The following is a 9,461-nucleotide window of genomic DNA, read 5'->3' as shown; positions in this document are numbered from 1 at the left end:
ACAACTTTAACATAGTAATCGGGTAGCAGGAGATGATAGTATGTGCCTGCTGAATAATATGAGCAACCTTTACCCTTAAGGAGTTGCGACGTATTACTTATCTTGCACGGGGTGATCCTTTAGGCTTAAAAACATAGGACCCCCTTCTTTATATGTTTATTTGTTCACACTTAGTCATTGAATGTAGAATAATTTAGTTGTACTTTGTAAACTCTAATGACTTGTATTGATTATCTATATAGTTTAATTGCCGCTTGATTTTCTTTACACTTATTTATATTAGAACCTTTAAATTCCTTGTCTTCCCTTACTTACATGATCACTTAGGACAGTTATAGTCCGATAATGCCATATAGTATAAACTACGGCCGGGACCCACAGTTGTGGACATCGAAGAGTTCCTAACATCTTCTCTTTGAGGTAATTTGAGCTTTTCCCGATCCTTGGTGACGTGGACTAGTTCAAATAGATTTATTTGCAAATAGATGCCCGAACGCTCCTCATAATCGTTGGGTGACGACTCTTCTCTCTTACTACCTTTAAAAGAGTTGTCATACGTCGAAACCTACTTTCGCGAGAAAATGGGGCGCGACAGTACTTTACCTGCTTATAGTTCAAACACCGAGCCACATACTCCACCATATCTTTCTTCATTCTTCTCTACCAATAGTGTTGCCTCAAATCCTAATACATCTTGGCGGCACTCAAATGAATAGAATATCGCCAATTGTGAGCCTCTTCAAGAATGAACTCACGCAACCATCCACGTTGAGCACACAAATACGACCCTGCATCTGTATCACCCCATAATCTCTAATAGAAACCTCCTTGGCATCACCATGATGCATCGTGTCCTTAAAGACAAGAAAATAGGGGCCATCATACTGACGTGCTCTGATGCACTCATACAAAGAAGACCGAGAAACCATGCAAGCAAGAACCCTTCTAGGATCTGAATCATCTAACCTTACGAACTGATTGGCCAAAGCCCGAACATGCAGTCTCTCACCAACTAGAATATATGCAAGGCTACCCATACTCTCAGCCTTTCTGCTCAAGGCATCAGCCACCACATTGGCCTTCCCGGGATGGTACAAAATGGTGATGTCATTGTCGTTTGATAGCTCCAACCACCTTCGCTGCCTCAAGTTTAGATCATTTTACTTAAACAAGTGTTGTAAACTCCGATGATCTGTGAATACCTCACATGACATGCCATAGAGATTGTGCCTCCAAATCATCAATACGTGAAAAATGGCTGCCAACTCTAAATCATGAACGGGGTAGTTCTTCTCATGAGGCTTCAGCTGACATGAAGCATAACAAATCACCCTAACGTCCTGCATCAAGACACACTTGATGCCAATCCGGGAAGCATCACAATAAATTTTATATGAACCTGATGCTGACGGTAAAACTAGAATTGGAGTTGTAGTTAAAGAAGTCTTGAGCTTCTGAAAGCTCTCCTCACACTCATCAGACCACCTGAATGGGGCACCCTTCTGGGTCAATCTAGTCAAAGGTGAAGTAATGGATGAGAAACCCTCCACAAAGCGGTGATAAAAACCTGCCAAACCAAGAAAACTCTGAATCTCAGTAGCTGAAGACAGTCTAGGGCAGCTCTAAACTGCCTCAATGTTCTTTGGATCCACCTTGATCCCCTCACTAGACACCACATGGCCCAAGAATTCCACTGAATCAAGCCAAAACTCATAGTTGGAGAATTTAGCATAAAGCTTCTTCTCCCTCGAGGACATCCCTATCGAGTGCCATGCCTGGCAGGTCTGCAGGAAACACATCCAGAAAGTATCTCACTACCGGAACAAACTCAATGGTAGGAGTATAAGCACCAACATCCGTCACAAAGGCTAAAAAGGCCAGACATCCATTCTCAACCATCCGTTGACCCTTCAAATATGATATCACTCTACTGGCAACATAATCCATGGAAACTCTCAACTCAACCGTAGCTAATCCTGGCATTACCAACGTCATCGTCACAGTCTTAGCATGACAATCCAGAATACCGTGACATGATGACAAACAATCCATGATGACACATATGAATAAGTAGATCCAAGATCAAATAATGTTGAAGAATCTTCGTGGCACACTGAAACATCACATGTGATCACAACATCGGAAGAAATTACCTCTAGCTTGGCGAGAAATGTATAGCATCGAGCCTGACCACCACCTGATTGAACTCCCCCTCTAGGGCGACCTCGAGCTGCCTGAGTCCCACCCCGAGGTGGATGAGTGGGTGGTGAAGTAACTGGTGCAGGGGTTATAGCCTGACCTCTCTGCTGAACTGGACCTCCCATAAGACGGGGACAATACCTTCTCACATGCCCCAACTCCCCATATTTGAAGCAACCTCGATCTAAGGATAACTGCGTGGCCTAAACCGGACCTCAAGAACTAGAATAACCACTGGAAGAACCCAGTAGTGATGAACCCTAAACTGAAGGAGCACACTATGAACTCTAAGTTGTGAGAGAATTAAATGATGACTAAACTGGACGAGTACTATATGAACCATGGCTAGCTGATGCACCACGATGAACCGGACGATCCAGTTAAGCGGGCCTATAAGGACGACCGTTGCTGTGATATGACTAACCTCTAGACAAGGTATCACTAAAACTACCTGAAATATGGGGCCTATTTCCCTCCCACTCCTCGCACTCAATCCTGCGAACCGACTCCAAGCACAGCAATCTCGACCACCTAGTCAAACCTAGTATCTTTCCCAGCCTCTCAAGCCAAACTGAAGTGTAGGCCATAGTTGAGGCCATCAATGAACCTCCTGATCCTCTCTCTCTCTCAGTAGGAACCAACCACACTGCATGAAGAGCCAAATCTGTGAACCTCATCTCATACTGAGTCGCTGTCATAGCTTCATAGCGTAGCTGCTCAAACTGCCTACACAACTCCTCCCTACGAGTTTGTGGGACAAACTTCTTTAAGAAGAGCACTACGAACTCATTCTACGTAAGTGGTGTTGTGCCGACTGGCCTGCTAAACTCATAGTCCTTCCACCATCTATAGGCAACACCTGTCAGCTGAAATGTAGTGAGTGAAACCCCACTAGTGTCAAAAAGACCAGCTCTACGAAGAATCCGCTAACAACTATCATGGAAATCCTGAGCATTCTCTGACTCTACCCCACTTAACTCTACAGGCTTATGCCTCCAAAACTGCTACGGCCTCTTCTGCTCCTCATTTCTAATAGGTGGTCCAACCTCAGCCCATGCAACACTATCCGATTGGGATGGTAGTACACCCGGTATCTATAGCCCTTGAGCTAGCTGCTATAGAGTACGGGTGGTGGCAGTGTGGGCATCTCCCTTGGCTTGTGAAGTGGCAGGTGCAACTAGAACCCAAACCACCTGAGCTAGACTCATGCAAACAGTCAAAATATGGGCCAAGGCCTCCATTAGGCATGGTATTACAATAGGCACTGCTAGTGCTTGAGCTGGTCACACCGACTCAACAACATTTGGTGCATGATCCTCAGCTGGAGCAACTGGTGGCTCCACGGGTGCTGCTCTGCTATTGTACGAGTTGCACCTCGGCCTCTACCGTGGCCTCAACCTCTCGCGACCCAAACTAGTGGTACTGGTGGCCGTCCGCCTTATCCGATCATACGTGTCCTTCCCATATGTGAGAGAATTGAAGTGTCATGTTTCAAGCTTCGAAAATAACAAAATCACACGACAAGAATATGAGAAGTTGAAGTTTCCTAACGGCTCGGTAGCTTGTCAAAGATAAACACAGACGTCTCTATACAGATCCGCAAGACTGAACTAAACCTGTTCATGACTCGTGAGACCTAAGCAACATAGTGCTCCAATACCATCTTGTCATGACCCAACTCCTACCTCAGCCGTGACGGCGCCTAACACTACTTGTCAGGAAAGCCAACAATCACATAACATTTAAATATTTAAGTAAAACATGGTTTATTATACTTAACAGCAAAAATATCATAATTCTTTGATAAATAAAACAATAATAAACTACTGCAAGAACCCCCAAAATCTAGTATCAACGAGTACATGAGCACTACTGAGTATCAAAAATATATTTACCAAATCTATAATACAACTGTCTGAAAAGTATAACAGTAGTAGGAAAATAAGGAAAGAGAGTTAAGGTATGCGGACGTCATAGAAGCTACTTCGAAGTCTCCGAACACCGGTACCAACTCAGATCTAGCAATCACCGCATCCAGATGGAGCTGGATCTGCACACGAAGTGCAGAGTGTAGTATGAGTACAACTGACCCCATATACTCAATAAGTAACATAACTAACCTTGGGCTGAAAGCAGTGACGAGCTCAGAAGAGGAAAGTCAGAATCCAATATAATGACAACACATATATAATAATAACAATAACAATAAATAACTCAAAGGAATTATCATAATTGGCGCGTTCATGTTAGAGAAATTTAGAAATGCTTTCAGGTTCAAAAATTACAGCCCAACACTAATAGGATTATGTCAATTAGAGCTAGCATGATTAATGGTACATCTCTATGCCTACATGTCAAGTATGCATGTCAAATGAATGATTTCACGGTGATATCCCCAAGTACTCTCCCTCTCAGAATACTTAATTTGTTTGTCTTAATGACCACTCATAACACACAACCACTCAGCATTGTATGGGTGCCTGACATCAACTCCCCTCACTAAAGCACGAGTATATATTATTGTGCTTGCGCTCACTGCTTGTAACACCCCAGAGAATTTTGAAGTACTTAAGCGCTATTAAGAAAGTTGATGTGCGCTAATTATATTATTTTGTGTGCAGACAAGGACTATTATATGAATTATATCTATTGATCATGATAATATATGTACGAGGTGCATTAATAATGGTTTATGGTCTAAGTACAGCCCCAAGGCTAAGTCAAGTTGAAAACTTTATGATGGGATAAAGTTTTAAGTGAGTTCTCACAAGACCTAACTTCAAACGAGCATAAGTCTCTTCATATGAGAGTTTATATGGTGTATTACATATCAAAAGAAAGTTCTATGTGTGTAGTTTCTAACTCTTCAAACCGTTTGTCATTTGGACATTCCTACAAGAAGTTATGACATAATTACCAAAGGCTGGCAGAATGAGATTCTGCGACCATTATGCGATCGCAGAAGTGGGTATGCAACCACAAACTGGTCGCAGAATGGACCGGTACAGCCCAGTTTTTGGCATCGATTTTGCGGTGCATTTTGTGACCCGCATAGCCATTCTGGAGTCCATTATGCGACTGCAGACCTGATTTCGGTCGGTTAATTTTTCTATTTTCATAACCCGACCCCATTTTGATAAATAGGCTTTGGGGCTTATTTTGGGGAATCATCTGAGTTTTTTTTTTTAGAAAAGTGAGAGTGTTATAGAGAGAGAGAGTAGATGAAGTGTTTTTTTCATCAAGATCTTGACCAAGCTTTGAAATCCAACAAGGAAATCTCACACAATCTTCATCTAAGAGGTAAGATTCAAACCCCTAGTCTCCAATTTCGAGTTTGGGGTAAAAGATGGGTGATTGGGAGTATGATTCTTGGGTGTAAAAGTATTATTTATACATTCTTGTACTAATAAGGTTTGTGGGAAGATTGTTGAGTTCAAATAAGTAAATATCCGGTTGTGGAGTGTAGGAAATCTTGTTGAAGAACCTTGTAGTTAAATTTGCACAACTAGTGTTTGATAAAATGCTCAAATGAGATGAGACCATGAATATCTTCCTAATAATAGTTCAATTTTGTTTTGTCTCAAAATAGATTGGGATTGCTAGAATTTTCGGAATGTTGTAGTAATTTAAGGAAAGCTCAAAGCAAGATATGTTGGCTAAACTACTCTCTTAGAATTGAATTCAATGATGTTCTCATAAGTTTCAAGTATGGTTGTCTCAAGTTCCTTATTCTATGTTCCGAGTTGTTCCCAATAAATTCGATTGTCCCGAATAAGCAAAGTGTCGAGAATTAATTATTCAAAACGTGTTCCGAATGTTACTATCACATTATGTTATTCTTTGGGAATGTGTTCAAGAATGATATGTGTATTAAAATGCTATGTCTTTGAGTTGTAATTCAAATGAAGGTTATTATTCCAAATTGTGTGAGAAAAATCAATATGCTTAAGAGTCTTAATTGCTCATATGTGTACCTAAAGTCTTGATTGGAAATGTCTTACTGTTGATAACCTATAAAGATTTTTCGAAGTAAAATAAGTGAATTTGGATATAAAGTGTGGCCAATGTGCAAGAGTGAAAGTTATACTTGTGGCTAATGGCACCAATGGAATTAAAAGATGTGAAAGGAGTATGAAATGCGATGATTGACATAAGTGAAAGTTATACTTGTGGCCAATGGTGCCAATGAAATGAAATGATGTGAGAAAGGTTATGAAATGAGCCTTGATTCAACTATTCCGCACTAACTTCAAAAATAGAATTGCCTAAAATCTTATAAACTCAAGTAATGCCTATATGTGGCTATTTTAACAGATGCTATGATTTGTAAGTATTTTCAATGTATTTTGCGTTCTTACATATTCGTGAGTGGAAATTGTGTATTGCCCTTTTTGGGGGAAAATATATCAAGAATAAATGGTGTGTTATTTATTGATGATTTTAACTTGCGCATCAATTGCCAATTATTTTACTCCATTTCTCGGAAAGACATCTATTGTGCTTAAATTGTTCATTTCTAATTAACTTAAATATGTGATTTTCGGAATATTATATGTATGTTGATATTTATGATGATGATACATGAGAGGGAAGAAATGAAAGTGTGAAATAACAAATATGGCCATCGTGTCTTGAATAAAGAATCTTGTGAATGGCCAAAAGAGCCAAGAAAATATTGTTGTTGTTATTGGTTGAAAATACTTTTGGAGATTTATTCAATGTGGAAGATGATGAGCTAAATACATTTGCACCTATGTTATTTTTGTGAATTATTCCCCTTATTTGGGATAAGATTGATTGATATAAAAGGGTTTATGTATTGAATAAGACAGCCTAGCCGATCGGGTCGTGATCGGACACCATGTCGCATACATGGTGGTGATTGTGCTGGAAATTATAATTGAAAATGTGATTTTGGTTGATGTCATCAAATAAGAAAGCCTAGCCGATCGGGTCGTGATCGGACTCCGTGCTAGATTCACAGTGGTATATTTGCACAGAGATTGTGATTGAGATTGTGGTTGATATCTTCAAATAAGATGGCCTAGCCGATCGGGCCGTGATCGAACTCCGTACCAAAAGTACGGTGGTATTACTATTGTGAATATTGGTATTGTGAACGGTGGTATTGGTATTGTGAATATTGGTATTGTAAAAGGTGATACTGTAAACAATGATATATCGGTGCAAAATATCTCCCACCAAAAAATAATATTATCATCATATTTTGATTATCACATCACAATGTTATCTTCATTTTTTGGAAGTTATTATGTTTTAACTTGGCATTTGAATATCATTGATTGTTGATTGTTGTTTCCATGATTTTCCCTTTCATACATTGGAATTCTATTTTGAAAGAGGACAGTTAGCTCTACATACTAGTACTATTCCACATGTACTAACGTCCCTTTTGCCGGGGGCGCTGCATCTTCAATGGATGCAGGTGATTTAGCAGCGGGCAACTTTGGTCCTTGTTAGCAGTTACTCCCTATTCAGCAGGTTTTGGTGAGCCCTACTCTATTCCGGGCCCGATGTCACTTGATGTTACACTTTGTGTCTTAAGGTATAGCCGGGGCCTTGTTGCCGGCACTTCCATACTATTCTTCTGTCATATTTAGAGGCTCCGTAGACAGGTTGTGGGTGGTATATGATGTTGGGAATTGAACTAAAAATGTTGCTATTTGGGAAACATATTTTTCATTATATCTATAAACTTGTAATACTTTGGAAATTATGAATGAAGTTGCTAATGGAATGAAATGGGAATTGTTAATAATATATTTTCAGTGTTTGATTAATGGAATGCATCTCCTCTTTATTCATGGATAAGTTTGGGTAGAAGAAAATCTAATAGGATTGCTCGGCCAGGTTCACTCGGTTGAGCGCCGGTCGTGCTCTCCGAGTTTGGGCCATGACAAACTTGGTATCAGAGACTAAGGTTTTAAAGTGTCCTATGATGTCTCTAAGCCGTGTCTAGTAGAGTCCTTCCTATCGGTGTGTTGTCTACCAAATCTATAATGAGGAGGCTACTTGGACATTTAGGAAACTCACACTTCTTTGATACTCCAGATCGTGCGATAGAACTCAAGATAGGAAACTAATTTCCTCGTCATGTCACATTTATCATAAGAGTAACCCACGGGTTCGAGGCAGCGAGAAGGAAATGAGAGAACCAGTTGTTAAGGGAAGTGTACTTGTCCCTATTAATGTTATCGTTCCACCGGATCATGTGGTAAGAGCACCTTAGAAACGAAAGAGGGTTGTTTGTACTAATACTTCGGAATGTTTGATTTGTAAGAAACGCCATTTGGGGACGTGTTGAATGATCTTGAAATACGGTATGGTTGTGGAGTTGAGGGGCATCAAATAAAGTACTACCCTATCAATCTAAAGTTACCAAGTAAGTCACTCCTTGCTATATCGTTATAAACACCGCATGATTTTTACTTGTTGTATATGTGCACCCATATTGAAGAGCTCACATAAACATGGTCTTAACAAGATGTTGAATTACAAAACAGTGCATGTACCTACTCTTTGAACGAGAGGCGTTAGTCGTGAATCCACTCTATTACAAATTCTCTTATTTACAACCTCTTATGGAATTGAGCTATTTAATTATGTCCTTGAATTGAGTTATAACTCAAGGAGTAATACTTCCCACTTGATTTCCTAAATTCTCAACAAGAGACCATACCTGATGAATTTCTTACAGAACATTTTGATTCAAATGGATAACATCTACTCACGTGTACCTATGCACGAACTACCATAATATATACCTATGTGGAATCAAATCTAATGTAAAGTAGCCTAGTATTGAGGTCCTTCTTGAGCCACTCTTTTTTCTCCAATATATGTTGCTCCTATAGTTTGAACAATCACTTTGTTCCTCTGTGTATATTATCATGAATCCTTTTCACTGTCTAGTAACATGAGAGCATATTGATTTGAAAGAAAAGTTCATTGTATCTCTAGTCCTCTCATATAGAATCAACAATCAGGAAGGTTTAAGTTGTCAGAATGATAATAATCTCACAAATGTTCAACTTCTTTTTCATCCTCGTGGGTTTGTGGCATAGATTTCGTGTGTCAAATACAGTTAAGAGCGTAATGCGACTTTGTGTATCTTGAAACCCATATCACATTCAGGGTGCTAGAATATTCTCATTTCGAGTTAAACTCATTTTCCCTGCATTCCAAGAGGCGACTGGTATCACATAAGTGCTATCTCTCTTTGAGGCTTACTATTGCCAAAC

This window comes from Nicotiana tabacum, chromosome 13 (genome assembly GCF_000715075.1).
Source record: "Nicotiana tabacum cultivar K326 chromosome 13, ASM71507v2, whole genome shotgun sequence".
In the NCBI taxonomy this organism is placed as follows: domain Eukaryota; kingdom Viridiplantae; phylum Streptophyta; class Magnoliopsida; order Solanales; family Solanaceae; genus Nicotiana; species Nicotiana tabacum.
This window is presented reverse-complemented; position numbering follows the sequence as displayed.